Source organism: Pezoporus flaviventris, unplaced genomic scaffold, assembly GCF_033815535.1.
Source record: "Pezoporus flaviventris isolate CSIRO_AGI_PZ_B2104156 unplaced genomic scaffold, CSIRO_AGI_Pfla_v1 ptg000013l, whole genome shotgun sequence".
Taxonomy (NCBI): Eukaryota; Metazoa; Chordata; class Aves; order Psittaciformes; family Psittacidae; genus Pezoporus; species Pezoporus flaviventris.
The window spans coordinates 313,779-331,259 of record NW_026892561.1 but is presented as its reverse complement, the minus strand read 5'-3'; the positions used below and the strand labels follow the sequence as shown (position 1 = coordinate 331,259).

Below are 17,481 nucleotides of genomic sequence, written 5' to 3'. Positions count from 1 at the left end.
GGTGGGATAGGAATTGTTACTCATCTTAATGGATGCTGGGCATCCAAATCCCTTTGGTGGGACTCAAAAGTCTCATCCCTAATTTTTATGTGCCTCTGTCCCTCACATAGCCAACTCTAGCCTGATAAAAGTGTTACTAGTATTACTAGCAAAGATTTTTGATTTCCTTGAAAAGATCAGAGTAGGAAGAAGAGAAAGGTCCAGGCCTGCTGACAGAATGACAGGCAGATGAATAGAGCTGGCTCCTTCTTTCCCATCAATGGTTTCAGCCCAGAAATAGAAGATCCCATCAGCTGCAGCCCACCAGGAGCTCCATGCATGCAATAAGACCACATCACTAATGGCATCAGAAGGGGATGATGCAGATGAGTGCAGGTCCTGCTCCGAATGATCCTGGTAAGGGCAGTAATGCTGCCAGCACCGACAAGCAAAGACACAATAAATGGGACTTAATGGCAAGGTATTCTGCAGCATTGCCCAAGGGGTCAGACCCTGTCTTCCCTGTCTGCAGGGCTTTTATGGGCAGGCCACTGTTGTTGGCAGGAGGTGTCAATAATGGAGTGGATCACCAGCTGCAGCACAAAGGGAGAAGATAAAACCACTTTATGGGGTGCTTTAAAAAAGAAGACATCTCACTGGAAAGTATCTGTTAAAATAATAAGGTGATGCTGGAGAAGAGACCCCTGTACATGCATAGCCTTGACAAAACTGCTCAGGGTAGAGGCACTAGAAATGAGGCCCTGGGTCATTTTATTGCACAGTAAACAACTCTGTGTCTCCATTGCTGGCAACGTTTGGAAATGAGCCCTTTTACACAGCCGTCTTTCGGCAGCTGGCTCCTGGGGATGAGCATGGGGAGGGGTTGTGAGTAAATTAAGAGAGCAGGAAAGGGGCTGAAGGTTGCATGACATCTCTCCAGAGCAGAGTCTCTGAGAAAAAACAAGAGTTTCTCCCTATTTGGCTAAAAATGAAGGGGACAAACCTGGTGATGGCTGTTCCCCATCCCTCCTCTTATAGGTTGTTCAACCTGTGTTTCATTGGTGGGGAGAGGTGAAGGAGGGCAACATTATTGATAGAAGTGAAGGATAAACTGGGTGATGTTTTCCATGGAACTGGAAAATTCAAGGGAATTAAACTTAACCCTTGGGAGACGATAAACATGTTTGAAACCCCAGCCCAAATGCTGAAGCTACTGTAGCTGACCCACAGAGAGGAAGAATGGTTTTGTGGTTAAGGCACTTTGCTGTGATCTGAAAAATGTGGGTTTAATTCCAGTAGCCACAACCTCCTTTTGTGCTCTTGGACAAATCACTTCATATCTTTTAGTTCAGCTAACTATATCAAGTGGGGGAGATAGTTCTTCCTTTTCAAACAGACAGTGCTCACTATGAAGAGTTTGCAGTTGTGATTAAGTCTACACATCGTGGATTGAAGCAACAAGTTTCAGGATCGTGTCACCTTGATAGCCACAGCAATGTTTTATTCTCCTTCATGGAAGGAGTTGAATTCCCTGCTTGAAAGCAGAATATTATATCTGCAATTCACTGCTTTTCGTGGGTCAGTATTTGAAACTCATTTCTGTGTTAAAAAAAAAAGCATCATAGCACAAAAATGGCTTCATTAGCTTTGTCGACAGCCAGTGTGAGTACAGAATACCCTGAGCGAGGGTCCTCTCCAGCCAAATACCGTCCTTTAGGGAACTTGGCATTCCTTCCAGGCTGTGTGTCAAGGAGACTGAGCAACTTTACATCAACACAACATGGATTTTCCTTCTACCAAACTACTCGGCAATCTGTAATTTTTAACCTCACAAGTTTGAGATTGTACCTTAACATTTGCAGGAAGCAGATGGCTTCTGCATACTGCCAACCTGTTGTTACAAAAGCATCTTCCAAGAATTGTTTTCTACCCACAGTCGCTAACCATAATTAACCTTTCATATGATTTAATAAACAGGAAAAAATATTTGCCATCTCATATTAATAAAGAGAGCTCTTTAGGACACACCCCCCCCCCCCCCCCCCGAACATAGAAGCTGTGGTAATATTTTTGTGTGCTTGTGTGCTTATTTATTGCCTTTTAAGCTATTTAAGGATGCAGCTTACCTATGCAGATTAAAGCTGCAAAGGACAGCATAATAGTGGATGTGAAGAGCATCTTCTGCCGTGGCACAGAATGACCTCTTCTTTGAGGAAAAAATGGCAAGACCAAGTGAGAAGAGTGACTTCTAATCCCAGGGCAGAGATGGAGAAGAGAACTCACAGACAGCCCCAGTGATAGCAAAGCAGACAGCTACAATTTACATCTTTCCTTACACTCATAATCTTAATGCCTTGTGGAGTTTTAAGTGATAATAATAGAGTCCTGTATTGCTTTGACCTTTTTTGATATTCAAAAACTTTACTGACTGGTCATTTTTGGATGGAGGAACTCGCTATATATACATACACCAAAGTGACAAACACCTCCAAAGTGCCTAGGAGAGAGCTAAGTGCAAAGTGGTATTATTGCCATGATTTCACTAATGAATGAAAATGAAGACGTTGGCTAAGACTTTTTCCCCATATTACTAGGGAAATGAAATGACAGACGTAAGTAAAAAGCTGGCATGGGGGACCAAAGTGCATCTCTCAGTTCCTGATGGGCAGTTGCTTTGGCTTAGGACGTCAAAGGCTTTATGAAAAGCTGAAAACTATAAAGGAAATATTCTCTTGGTTTAACTAATTTTCATAATGTTAGGGAACACTCTCACTGTTAGGACAGGAGAACCTCTTTTTCAATTAATGTTTCTTGTGACTGTTGAGTGCTCATTATCCATTAGAATGATAGTGCACCCTCAAAATTACAAATACCATTATGATGATAACTGCTTGGCAATAAAGAATAAAATAAAGTCATATACATACAAAGACCGATTTGCCGTTCAGGAACCGATTCCAGGAGACCATCACAGTTTTTCTGCCTTGTCCTTGGTTTTGCTGGTGTGATGGAGTTCACCGGGTGGCATTCCATTCCCTTTCGTTATCGATATGCTGCCAAGATTGAAATACATCGACTTGAATTAAGATGGATGCACATCAAATTAATGCAAGCCTAAAGAGACTGACTTTGTGGCTGAAAACTAAAAATGGACAAATAATGACAATAAAAGAAAAGGTTTTGTTTCCTGAGGCTAGGAATTAAACAAGCAAAACCAAGGATCTCAAAGAGGCAAGTACTTTTTATTTTACTAGGGATAAAACTGTCTTTATAAATGTAATACGTACCTGGAAACCACCAAGCAGTTGCAGTGTTTTCTCTTCATCCTATTATCATCTCAGACGTTGATTGATATATTTGTTTGCCTGGAATATAGCAGAAAACCACCATTCTGTTATAGCTGCCTTTTCTTTTATTGTTTTAAGTAATTAATTCTTCAGTTATATCAGACTGTGGGTACACTTTCTACTCTGCTTCCTTTCGTGATTATTTTGTCCTAGTCTTGGTTTAGAAAAATATTTTGTTGGTGTTCTCAGTTTTTCCCCAGATGAGAACAGATTTTCTAAAGATTTTCCCATTAAAAAAGATCATTTTCCTACAGAGGCTGTGATCACAAAATGCGCATTGTGTTATCAACACAAGTTTAAAAATGCAAATATGGATTTACTTTTGTAAATCTCGGTGAGATACAAGGTAGAAGCAGTACAGGATCAGATATCTTTTATACAACACATTATCTTTTTGCATGGTACCTTACAGTGCCCTCTCCAGCTCTGAAGATTCAGAACTTTGGTGCTGCTGCTCCTGTCCTTGGAGGGCATTTTCATTTTTTAAACCCCAAGTCCTGTTTACAAGGTCTGACCATTTGAATTCAATTTTCACTCCTTTATTTTCCAATTCAGTTCAAGATTCAGTCTGAGGTTTAGCCTTTGGCCTTCTGAATTTTCTTTTTCCTGGCCACTGTCTCAATATTATTCTTTTTTTTTTAATATACACTGATTTTCTTGCTGTTGTTTCTTAGTTCACTTTTTTGCTTTGTTTAGGTTTCTTTTTCCCTTACAGGATGGGTTAAACAGTCTCTCCGAGTACTTTTGGGATTCACTGGATCCAGCCCAAATCCACAGGACAAACATTTTGTTGCCTCAAGAGCCTCACGGATCTATAATCTGCAGCTCCTTTCACTACCCTGGCAGCCTTTTCAAGTCAGGATGTGTTTGATGGGTTTTTGGGGAGAACACGTTTTCGTTCAAGAGATGTTACAGCAGAATTTGCGCAAGGTCTGCGGTGGTCTGTGTCTGAAGGCAACAAAGCCAGCTTTCTCCTCCGGTTTGGGGCTCTTTTCAACACTTACCAACTTTGTCTCACAACACCCTTGAGGAGGCAAATGTACTTTTTGTTCCTTTATTAGCAGCGAGGGAACTGGGACATTAAAATCCCAGTTTTGCAGTGGGAAGCAGCCCTGGGTGGATGCCCCAGTGGGGAAAAGGGGGTTTGGTGTGGAATGCTCTGGGTACCCCTCAGTCCCTGCTCACCTTATCCACCCTAACCCCCTCTCTCAAATCTATTCCTCTCAAAACTGACAGCCACAAAGCTGTGGAAGTGCTGCTTCAGTGGAAGGCAGAAGGTTTGTTTGCTGTTAACATCTTTTCTTGTTCCTTTCCAGACAGTTTTGTTCCTCTGCCGTTGCTGCCACTCCTCACCTGTTATAAGGCATTTATTTGTACCAGTCTCTATGGAGGAAACAGACTCTTTATCCCATATTGCAGATAGAAGCTATGAGAGAAGAAGATTTATTATGTCACTTGCCCACCTTCACCGTGGAAGTCTTCGGTAGATATTTGCAGCCCAGTCTCCAACCTCGTACTACCTGTCACGGGTAGTGACATTGCTCCTGTCCTCCCTGATTTCACTTCAACCTCTCTTCTCTCAAAGCAGAGATAAGCATCATTGCTACCTTTTACCATTTTATCATGAATCTCATGATAATTTATTATTATTATTATTATTACTATTATTATAATACTCCCTCTCTGAAGTGGTTTAAGAGTGTGAGAAACTCCACTTTCATTAAAAGGAAAATCAAGTTATGGACAAAAGGCTGAAGCAGAAAGACTAGAAACTGCAATACTAACAGAAATAATTCAACATTTTAAAAACATTCAGCTGCTTCGAGGGTCATCCCATGATTTACATGGAGTGACTCATGATTTTCCAGCACAGTTGCTGGGCAGACCTTAAAGATCATTGCCTAAGTGGGAATACTAATTTTAAAAAGCATTCAGCTTCTCATCAGATGTTGAGGAGCACGGCCCGTTTTCATTCTCCCTGCACATTAGCCAAATTAAATCAAAATAAATATCAATGAAAATATTGCACAGGACATAAAACCCCATCCATTTGCACTCTATCCATATGCTGCTTTACGAGATGCTGGGTTTCACTCCTGCTCTGGCTCTCCGCTGCCAGCCTTGAGAGCACAGCGAGGCGGGGAGTCCCCGATGTGCTTTAGACATTCATCCCTTAAATACTGCACCCCGGGGCCTGCCTGCATTTTAGTTCTCACCGCACATCCTCGCCAAGCTTATTTCTGCCTGCAGGCAGCAGCCGTGGCTGGGCTAACGCTTGCCAGCCTGGCTCTAGCGCTTGCCACCGGCTCGGGACGCACTGCCGCTGCGGGCTTAGACATAAGGAGCGTTTCTGCCAGCAAAAAAGTACAGTTGCTAAAAGATGCTTTGTTCATTAATTATCTTAGGGTGGTTTGGACAAAGCAAACATTTACATGCCCGGGAAGTTGTTTCTTAGGGATGCTGGCGTGTTCACTCCGGGGTCCTTCGCTCTGCATCTGCATCAGAGATGCTGCTGTTCCCGGCGTCAGTGCAACCTGCCTGCGAAGCAAAGCACGAAACACCCACTAAAGAAATCATAAAGCAGAACTCAGATTTAAAAATGCAACCAATTTGTGTCTGCTCGGGAGCAAGAATAGCAATTTCTACTTTTAAAACTGGTGCAGTTTAGGGTAGTGTGATTAGAGATTACACATTTCCCCCTCTCATTATTATTTAGCTCCCTCATTTGAATGCTCAGGTTTGAGGGAAGGGGGATTGCTTGGAAATTACACACGCAGCCAAATTTCTTCCTTCCCCTTTGACAGGGCAGCGCTGATGGTTATTGTTCTTTTCTAGCTGCATTACGCTATCCTTGATTTTTGTTTCAAGCAGTCTAATGGCATGATGTCAAATCCTGCTAATTGGTTTAGGATTAAAATGCAGGGCCACATCACTCTCTTGATTAACCAGCAGCAAAACTGCTTTTGTCTAACGATCGTTTCCGAGGAGAAAGAAAATAAAGCATATAAAGGAAGCTTCAGGCTTTTGTCAGTAAAAATACATAGGAAACTGCTTTTTTTTTTTTTTTTAAAGGGAAAAAAAATTGCCACTGCTAGGCCCGCTAAGTTTTGACTTGTACCAGTTTAAAAGCAGCCCTGTGGGGAAAGATTGATTCCTAAGGAGCAGAGACTGTGCTTTTATCCAGCATCCAGCCACTCGCTGCTCCGCACCGGAGCATCCATGGCTGGGCCTTCTCATATTTAATATACCAGCAGCAAAACATCAATGGGAATGTCTCAGCTCTGTTTCTGGCCTCCCTGACACCCCAACGGGTCCAGCTCCAGCTAAGTTTGCACTGGGATAAATAACCCAGGACTGAGCAAATGCTGCAGCAGCCGATGCATCTCCAGGGAGATGCTGGGAGCTGCAGGCACTAGCGGGGACCTAAGCAGGATGAGGGATGCCCGGGACCATGGTTTTGCATCTGCAGCATCCCCCTTCGCTCACTCACAACCACAGAAACCAGTTTTGCAGCCCGAGATGGAGCTGTGCTTGTCGGGACTGAGCTCACCTGTTGGGTGGTTAGCACAGAGCTGGAACAAGCAGTTTTGCCCCCGTGACAGCAAGGATAAGGGATTGTTGGGAGGGGAAGAGGGGGAAAGCATGGCTCAAATTAAAATGGGGACGGAAGCAACGCTAAACCACTACTTTGTTACCCCTCTGCTAAAAAATCCCCCAAACAAACACACAAGAACTGCCTCCGTCAGCCCCTAGAGATTCTCCCTGATGCACTGTTTAATCTCTTTGGCTCCTGTTTTCCCTGACCAGCTGAGGGATTTAATTTCCAGGGAATTAGACGTCCGATTCAGGGCATTGTTTCGGGAGCTGTGCACACGATTTGCCACACACAGTCCTGAAAGTCACCGTCGGATCCAGAGCTCCCAGCACGCTCCCAGCCCAGCCCCGCTCCTCCGGGAGGTGAAAGGGACTTTATTGGGAAGGTTTTGATGCATTTGGCATGTCTTTGAACCTGGCTCCCCCAAAGGGAGAGAATGAACTCAGGCGGAGAAAGGAAAAGGAAATAAAAGGGCCTTTCCCATCTGCCCAGTTGCATTCAATGGGGAGCTTTTTAAAAGGTATAATAGAGGTTTGTGTGTTCCTGCTGAGATTTGTTCTGGTCAGCTTCTCCGGGGTGCTCAGACAGGGCACAGAGATGTGTCTGCCCTTCTCCAGCACCCTCAGAAAGACATGATGGTGTTTTTGGGGTGTTCTTTTGCTAGTTGTATTTTTCTGCTGCACACATATTGCTCTCACACAAAAGCAACTCAAGCCAGCCGTGCCAAAAACAAAAGTAGCTTTTTCTCTGGGCTCTCACCAGCAGCGTTGCTAAGCCTGGTGTTCTGAAGCCAAACCCCAAACATCCCCGCAGCATCCAGCCCAGGTTTTCCTAGAGAGCATCTCCAGGATGATGGGGAGCATCTTAGGACTCAGCCCAGTTTTACAGGACCCCATCCTGGAGGTAAATCACGAGCAACAGTGGCTGCATTCCAGAAGTTCTACTGCTCTTTACTGTGCTCTGTGACTTGTTGGTGCAATTATTAAAAGCAAGGTCAGGTACAAAGCTGATACTTTAAAACATGATGCTGGCCCCAGCACAGATGAGATGACATTTAACAACACTCAGCACTCAGGAATGGGCCCTGTGTCAGCACCCACCAGGTACAAAAAAGCCTGAGAAGTTCTTGGCTGTCATGAGCAGCTTTCTGCTTTGCAAACTATGATAGGAAGAGTGGAAATATGTTTTGTCTGCTTTTCCCTGACTCTGGGACTCCAAAGCAGGAAGATGAGAACATCCTGCACACATGTTAATTAGTCATTCCTTAAAACCAAATGTCACAGTGCTCATATTTAATTCCAAGAACAGACTGATGAATATGTACGTATAGTTATATTTCATTTACATACTCTGGGATTTGTTAAGAGACGCCTAATAAAACCATCTCAAATGAATTAGGTCTTCTCCTACCAACATTTACGTTGAATATGCATATATCAGAGGAACATTCCCAATACTGTAATAGGAGATTTTCACAGAAACAAAATACATATATTACATTTCACAAAGGCAGATAGTGAGTTAAAGCAGACACCCTCTAAGTGGGATTTGATTTTTGATGTAGGAAGCGCACAAAACAAGGGGCTTGAGAGCCAGTGGGAAGCAGTGATTGGGTTTATAGGAGAGGCTGAAGCTCTTACCAAAGAGGCTGAAGCTCAGCACCCAGAAGGCTGTAAGAAAGCATCCACGTAAGGGAGATGTTAAAGGAATTGAATTATCTCCTTAAAGCCAGCAGGAAAAGAAAAAGCCTTTGAGACTTCTGTATCCTCTATTTTCAACTCCCTAGTTCTGCATCTAAGGCTATTGTTTTAAAACATGTTCTTTTCCTTTGCTCAGAGCTCCTACCCCTGGAGCAGGGTGGCATCCAGGCAGCTGCACTCAGAAAAGCCCTTCCACCCCAATAGGCCTCTCAGGGACTTCTTTTTCTTTCCAAAACAAACCAGTTTATAGGAAAACCACTGTGGGTTTGGTACCTTCTATATCATCCCCCTCAACTGCCTTGCACCCTATGAGCTCTGGGACATGAAAGTGCGGCTGCTTGTCCTGGCAGGCACATCATCCGCTCGACAGGTCCTGCTGCAGGGATTCAGCTCACACTCCCGCTGATGTGTGAGTCTGGAACAAATCTGGCTCACTTGCCCCGCGTTGGCTGGCCTCCGTAGGGCTAAGAGGGGTGGAAAGCAGTAAAATCTCCTTTCAGTCTATAAAAAATCTGCAGAGATATTTGGAATGTGCAGAGGGAGCCGATCTCCCGAGTAAACCAGAGCAATGATTAAAATAGTCACTTTTGTGACCGTAATCGCAATTTAAATACTGGGGCTTTTGTTTGCAGAGTAGCTATGGTTTATATTCCAGTGACAGTCACACAACTCCAGGGGTTGTTTTCGGAGTTAGTGGCAAAAACATGTGGTTTGAATTTAAAGTCTTAAAGTTAGAGGATCAACGTTACTCCAGCAAAGATATTGCCAGTGTCTCTGCGAGTCATAATTCTAAATCATCAGGAACCTGAATGCTCCTCATTAAATGATTAAAGGGAACGGTGATGAAAAAGCTAAAAGAGAGGGTAAATATACAGCTGTATAAGCAGGAACATCTATTTTCAAAGCAGAAAAAAAATACTGCAATCCTGACAAAGGGCAATAAACATACCAAACTAACTCACTTCTTTTCTTCAACCGAGAACGTAATCTTAATAAAGCAGCAAATTTTAGATGGCAGGGTAAGATTACAGCTCTTCTAGACTAGGACTAGAGTTTTCCCATAAACAGGTTATTGCTATGGGTTCTGGTCAGAATTAACTCTGTCTTTATGTCCCACTTTTTGGGAATAAAATGATCCCCGAGATGAAGTGCTTTGAGGGTGAAGTTTTCCATTGGGGCATCAACCTCATTTCCTTACTGTGAGCTCTATGTTTGCATTTACCCCAATCACAACAGCCTCAACTCAGCCTTCCCAGACCTGAGCCAGTTCCTTTCTTCCCTCCTGAACAGACAGTGAGACATGCAGCTTGGAGCTGGACTGGGTATAGCAGAGCATCATCAGTATACAAGGCAGAGGAGCAGCAATACCTTCCATCCCAACACTGGTTCATTGCTGTTGTCACCCTTTTGCCCTCTCTCTGTGTAAGAACATACCTCAGCTGAGCTGCTTTTTCATTCGTCAAAGTCAGACAGGTCATGGGCTGCCCAGTACTCCAAAGCCATTCTGACCAGTCTGGAAATGGGAATGACCACAGTTACCAAAGACATCACTTGTCAAGCCATTGGTACGTTGTGTGTACAGGGATTGCACTTGGTGTGCTGCAGTTTTGGTCTTTCAGTGCCTGTTTGGGAGAAAAAATGTGGAAAAAAGAGATTAAAAAAACATGAAAACTTGGTAAATGCATTGACTGAGGCATTATATAATATATATATAAATATACAAGGCTTGCTGCAAGGGGGAGAACCTTACTGTATTGATACATTGACAAGAATGCAAGGGTTATGTTTGAAAACGTACAAAATCCAGTGAGACATCTTCTGTGTGCCTTGGCTTGCCATCCTCTTCCATTTTCACTTTGACCCAGGAGGGCACAGCACAGAGCCTGAAAATAGGCAGTGAGATGATGTGGTGTGGCTGTAGCACTCAGCTCCTTGCAGGGAAGTGCATCAATCCCATCCACAGGCATTCACGAGCGATGCTCAGAAGCCTGAGAAAGACTGCTGTCATAGGCGTTGTCATGCTTTTCTTTAAACTGTGTTCCAGCACCTAACAGAAATAAGCAGGTTAGAAGAATAAAACCCAAAAGTAGCAACAATAATGATGATAAAGACCTGTGGCACATAGAAACACAACACCCAAAGGCAGTGTGTTTCTAGTCCATGGGTAAAGCAGCCATGTGTTACCTTGGCTTACAAACTGAACCAAGACAAAATCAGAATAAGAAACTGGAGGCACAAGTGTTAAACATGAAAATGAAATATTGCACTGTAACATTTGCAGATGTAAACCAGGATTCAGCCTCAGGCTCCATTACAGATGACCCATCCATGACATCTTGTGCAAACTGGATCAGCTACTTACCTCCCTCAAATGGATTTTTCCTTAAAGATTTCCAGAGCCAGGTCATTTCTTCCAAAACAAGATTGCTGTGCTCTGCCCTGAAAGTGTCTTAATGCAAATGGCCAAGGTGGGCACCCAGATTCAGAGAGATGGACCCAAATGCTGGTGTGGTTTAAACCCGGTCAGCCGTAAATCAGCTATGCAGTCTCTCTCTCTCACACCCCCCCCTCTTTTCCCCTCCACTCCTGGAGGGATGGGGAGGAGAATCGAAAGAACGTAACTCCCATGGGTTGAGATAAGAACAGTCCAGTAACTAAGGTATAACACAAACCACTACTGCTACCACCAATAATAACAATGATAAGGGAAATAACAAGGGAAGAGAATGCAATACCACCCACCAACCGATAATACCCAGCCCAACTGAGCACCGACCGATACCTAATCCAACCCCGCAGTGAACTAGCCCTTCTGGGTAACTCTCAATTACATTCTGGGCATGACGTGCTGTGGTATGGAATACTTCTTTGGTCAGTTTGGGTCAGGTGTCCTGTCTCTGCTTCCTCTCGGCTTCCCCTCCTCCCTGGCAGAGCATGAGGCTCAGGAAGTCCTTGGTCAGAGTAAACATGACTTAGCATGTTTAAATCATCGGTGTTATCAGCACTGTTCCCAGGCCGAAAGTCAAAACCACAGCATTGCACCAGCTACTGAGAAGGAGAAAAAATGACTGCTACTGCTGAACCCAGGACAGCTGGTCACCAACGTCTTTTCCAGGTGACTTTTTATGGCTCTGCTCTCCCAGCTGCATGAATAAGCTGCTTTTAGAAGGGGCCAGGACTGCCCACTGCATCCCATGGTCACCAAGAACCGTGGCAGGTGATGCCTTGCTCCCCAGATAGGGCACTGAGCACTTAAATTATCTGCAAGTGACCCTGTCTGGTTCGGCTGGAGACACCTTCCACTCTCCAGTGTCCTTAAATATGAAATGCAACCCCCAGGAGAGAGCCTATGCTCATGTTTGTGTATTAATCTACTGCCTTTCCGGAGATGGAGTCTGACAGTCCTGACTCACCCTGTTCTGCTCCTCTACTACTGAGCCCCAGACCCCTGACTCTCAGCAGCAAGGACAAGTCAAAGGACTGAACTTACGTATGTACAGATACACACATGCAGACACACACACATACATGTACAAATAGATTCACAAGATTGTAAGCAAAAGTTATTTAAAACTCTATGACATTAAAAAGCAATTCCTCATCTATATTTCATATCTAAGCACCCAAGGCATGATATCATAGAGGATTTTAATGAGCACAACATTTTCTCTTCGTCTCACCAGTCTTCTGTCCTTACTCAAGCTTGACTACCTGATATAAGCCATGGGGCCCTTCATGAACTACCAACATAGTATGTTCCTATTTAGAATATCAATTGCATCCAGTCTTTATGCAGCTTATGATCTGTGTGCTTCCAGTCCTAAAGCATCCATACATGGGGACTTGATAACAAAGGTGGCTGGCTGGGGTATGCTTGCTAAAGCAAGCTTTCTCCCCCAGCCTGCCATCTTTCCAGCTTTCATTTTTCATTATGGATTTTTCCATCAAAAGGAAGAAACATTAAAAAAAAAAAATTGAAGTCTTAGGACCTATATATTCAGGTACCATTATTTTTCTTTTGCACATTGGCATAAGTTATCTCAGAGATTCATCAAGTCTTCTTGTTCCTTAATTTATCTTCTCAGTCCAACAGCCAGAGTCACACATGGGACCAGAGGGTTTGGTCTCAGCCTCAGCTTTATGCACAAGAATATTCCCTTTTCTTCTCTGCATCCATACACACATGAACTATATTTACAGTATAGATGCCTGCTAAAAAGTAGTGAGGTTTTCAGCACCATCACTGAAGAGCTTGGTTTTTTAATCACAGCATCATAGAATGGTTTGGATTGGGGAGTACCCGAAAGCTCACCCAGTTCCAACCCCCTGCCGTGGGCAGGGACATCTTCCACTAGAGCAGCTTGCTCCAAGCCCCATCCAACCTGGCCTTGAACACCACCAGGGATGGGGCAGCCACAACTTCTCTGGGCACCCTGTGCCAGCGCCTCAGCACCCTCACAGTAAATGATTTCTTCCTAATATCTCATGTAAATCTTTCATCTTAAAGCCAATCCCCCTTGTCTTACCACTGCATGCCTTTGTAAAAAGTCTCTCTCCAGATTTATTGTAGTACCCCTTTAGGTACTGGATAATATAATAATTCCTCCATGCATGAAAAAGTAACCAAGTACTCAGTCCAGAAGTATCCGCAGGGCCAATCTGGTTTTACTCTGCCCTGTTCTTGGTATATTGGTGCTTTGCAAGTCATAGCCCAAGTAAGAAGAATGCTTATGCAGGAGCACAAACCCCTTTGGTGTGCTACCCTTGCCTTCCCTGTATTACAGAGAAGCTACAAAGAGGCAATATATTTGGGAAGGTTGATTAGAGGAATATTGCTCATATAGGCAAAACATAACATTTTTAATCCCATCCTCATTCAATTTTTAGGAAAAATAAATGATCTCTGTACCTTGGCATATGCATCATGATGAAATGGAGCCATTACTCTGGACAGCTTTTTCACAACGACTCGCATAATACGGTATGAAAATCAGGTACAGCTCCTGCGTTTGCATCTCAGAAGGAAAATAAAAGGCAGTTAAATCATAAAGCAAGGACTAAGCTATGAATGGATGCTGCATTCAAGGAGTCTAATGCTTAGGAGGGGGAAATGACAAGATATTTTTTTTTTCTGCTGTTCCAGATATTTTATCCTTGCAACAAGCTCAACCGTCAAATGTTTTGAGAGAGGTCAAAACTAGTCTATCTGTCTATTTTATGCAAGTTTGTGAAAGGAATCTCTCCTCGTGGAGTTGTACAGGAATTGACACGATAAACCTAAATGGCTCCTTTACAACTGTTAGGGTTTTCTGTAAACACATGCTGTCCTGCCAGCCAACCAGCTTCAAACCCGGGTGCTGAGCACAGCAGATGGTCTATCCTGCCGATACACACGCTACTAATTCATATTTCAATACACAGCTTTGCTGCCTAAATGAAGCCCCTGAATCTTACAAAGTTTAAAAACTTCCAATAACTGGTAATTCTGGGGGGGGTTAAATGTGTTGGGAGGGGAAGGCTGCAAGGAGAATGTGACTGGCTCTTACAGGAATGGGCAGCTTGGAGGTGCTTGTCGCAGCTTGATGTGTTGTAAACACGAGTCCTGTCATGCAGTGCCGCCTGCCAAAGGGAAACCATGGCATGGCTGCACTGTATTAACAGAGGAATAAATAAAACCAGAGTAACCAGGCCTGCCCAACTCACAAACAACATGGACAGAACAAAAAGGGTAAGTGGTGATGAAAAATGAGGCTACTTGCAACAGTCTTGGTCACAACATCTTGCCATGAGAATCGCCATGTCAGACAATCAGGATTGTCATGGGGAAGGCATATTTGCAGAGGGATGAAGGATAATGAAGTAACTCAAACAGCTGCCTCAGCCCTTCCCCATATGAGCTCTGCTACTGTGTGCAGGAATACATTTTGGCATCAGCACTTCACCTCACACATCCTTCTCGCCTCCTGCATCCTCTGATTATCACCCAACAGATTTGGGTAAGACAAGATCATTGTCTTTCCACTCCTGCCAAAGCAGGACATGAAGAAGAAATTGTTATTACACCTTGAAAAAGAAAGGAGCAGGTTAAAAACCAGGTTCTTGTTCTTTTTCTGACTATATGAGATGTGAAATGTGGAGTAGCAGGTTCACGGTGCTGAAGGTACTGGAAACATCTGTGCACAGGCCCCTGGGCATGTCAGCCCGGGGCTCACAGCTTTGCTTGGCCAAACCTACCTGGAGCCAGGCATGGTGTGTCCTGTGGCCAGGGTGTTTTGGTGTCACCAGCCAGTGGCTCTGAGGGTGAAGCTAAGAGCTGCCACTGATCAGCCCTGGGCTCACCAGTGTTCTTCCAGAGGAGGACATGGGAGACAGACCCATCCTAAACACCTCCATAAATGCCTTAAGACAAATATTTCATATACTTGGCCTGAAGTCCCCACACTGCTGTATAAACTCTCCTCCTCCATCACTGACAACAGCTTGTACCAGAAAGAAGAAAACAACCAAGAGCTAAAGAAGGGAAGAAGCAGTGATCCTCTGCACAAAGAACCCCCTCCTTCCAAGGGGATTTCTTCTTGAATTTCTCTTGTTATGGTTTAATCAAACGCTGCACCTCCTCCACTAAACCGTGATAAGCTGGGCAACTTCATCAGATGCAACACTAAGCAGGAGCAGAACCTCCCTCTTAATTCATTAATTCTTTCTCCCAAAGGAGAAACATGGATTAATGCTCACTTTGTCTTTTTATTTCAATTTACTTACTTTCTCTTCCAGGGACTATGCTACAGAGATGTTTCCAAATCCACAGTTTGTTTCTCTGGCCATAATAGGGATTGAACAACTGTGATCAATTTGTTAGAGGGGAAAACATAACCAATGTGGCCCTAAGAGAGAAAGCAGCCCTTGTTTTCGTACGAGAGTGTCAGATGTGTAGTTGGATTTATTCTTTAAAAGAACCCCAGATTTGGAGGTCACTTGTCTTGTTAAGAGATAGAAAACTAAAATCAGGAATTGTTCCAGAATTCATTCACACTCTAGCTAAACAACATAAAGCAACAGAGAACTTGCAACAGAGTCTTACAACTTAACCACTAATTAAAAGATACTGCTTTGCAATTAAAGAGTGTCCTTTGATAAGCATGCTGCAGTACGTGAATTAGCTCTATGCAGACCCTTACATAGCATTGCATTAATACAGGATTTTTATATCCTAGGCACAAATGCATGGCATGTCTCTGTGTGTGTTATATTGATGCGAGGAATTGCACAGATCTCTAGTGGAGGGTTTCCCTGCCCATGGCAAGGGGTTGGAACTTCATGATCTTTAATGTCCCTTCCAACCCTATTCTGTAACTACTGTAAATCAGATAGGTAACTCCCATTTCAATTTAAAGCTTCTCCCTAGCTCCCAAGGAGCAGGAATGAAACACAAAGTGGAACATTTCCAGAAGGAAAAGTAGAAGTTAATGGGAAACAAACACGTACCTGTGCCTTTTCCCCAGTGTGGGCACTGTGGTGCATGGCTCTGTAGGGTGCATGGCTCTGTAGGGTGCTTGGTCTGTGGGACAGAAAACATTGCAATGGGCAGTAGCACTGTTTCTGATGGATCAGGGTGTCTTGCCTTTCAGACTTTCTTTTGGTGACTTAATCCAACTTAAAAGTGTTTTAAAGGAGACTTATCCGCATCTCAGACATCCAATTGCAAACTGAATTCTGCCACTTGCAGCTCAAAAAGCGTTTCCCCACATCCAGCTGCTCTCTCCATGCCTATGACTGAAAACCACAGTTGGCATACACAGCATTACTCACATTTTGAGTTACTGCGGCCATGGTATGTAACACAATGGATGCCAGGACCCATGCTGCTGAAGAAGACCTAGAGTAGAAGACAGGAATGATAATAAGATTAATTGATCAGACAAAAGATGAATGGAAGCTCACTGTAAACGCTGTAGAATCCCAGACTGGTTTGGGTTAGAAGGGACCTTAAAGCTCATCCCGCTCCAACCCCTGCCACGGGCAGGGACACCTTCCACTAGAGCAGCTTCCTCCAAGCCCCTGTGTCCAACCTGGCCTTGAACACTGCCAGGGATGGGGCAGCCACAGCTTCTCTGGGCACCCTGTGCCAGCGCCTCAGCACCCTCACAAGGAAGAGCTTCTTCCTAAGATGCAATCTAAATCCCCCCCCCCGTCAGCTCCTCACAGCTTGTCTCGTTTCCCTGATTTCAGGGTGTTTACAGGAATACATTTTCTGAAATTCTCCTCCTTTCTTACTTTCTGGAAAATCCTTCCAGAAAGTCTTGGCTGCCTGCAAGCCCCTGGGGAGGAGGGGGGTGTCTCAGGATGTTGTTCTGGTGGACAAGTGGCTGCGCTCCTGCCTGGAGGCAGAAACCACAGCAGCAAACCACCCCTAGATTTCACGGGAAAAGCAGGGGAAGGGGGAAACGAACAAAAAAACTGGAGATGTGTTAGTTAACTTCGTGTGGTTGTTCGAGCCACTTCCTGACACCCGAGCGAGTCATCTGAATTTAACACATTTCTCTTTTGCATTTTGCAGCTCACCTTTAAGAGAGCACAAGGCGGAGGAGGTGGGAATATATGGACTTCAGCCCTTCCCATCAGTTTCCCCCTGTTACTTTCAAAGATTTTCTATTTAGAAAGGAAAGCTTCTTCTGTTTTTTTTTTCCTGCTGTTCATACATTACACATGCTTCCCAGCCAAAATATCTTGCTTGTATACTTTTTTAATGTAGCCTACATTACTCAAAATTGCTCTAAGAATAAATAAAGAGAATCACTTTCCCTGTCTCTCTGATTTACCTGACTTTATCTTTCCGAAGAGCTCTTCACAAAGTAACCGT

At 43.9% G+C, this 17,481-nt stretch overlaps 2 long non-coding RNA genes across 2 annotated transcripts; both read right to left on the bottom strand.

Annotated features, from left to right (window-relative positions):
* Positions 1-381: 381 nt before the first annotated feature.
* LOC133268154 (uncharacterized) lies at positions 382-3,010 on the bottom strand. The gene is made up of 3 exons (XR_009742956.1): positions 2,907-3,010; positions 1,387-1,578; positions 382-572 (listed from the first exon to the last, which is right to left on the bottom strand). It is a non-coding gene; the product is annotated as an uncharacterized LOC133268154 (long non-coding RNA).
* A 7,050-nt stretch (positions 3,011-10,060) lies between these two features.
* LOC133268153 (uncharacterized) lies at positions 10,061-14,517 on the bottom strand. Its single transcript, XR_009742955.1, has 3 exons — positions 13,531-14,517; positions 10,372-10,668; positions 10,061-10,243 (listed from the first exon to the last, which is right to left on the bottom strand). It is a non-coding gene; the product is annotated as an uncharacterized LOC133268153 (long non-coding RNA).
* Positions 14,518-17,481: the final 2,964 nt, after the last annotated feature.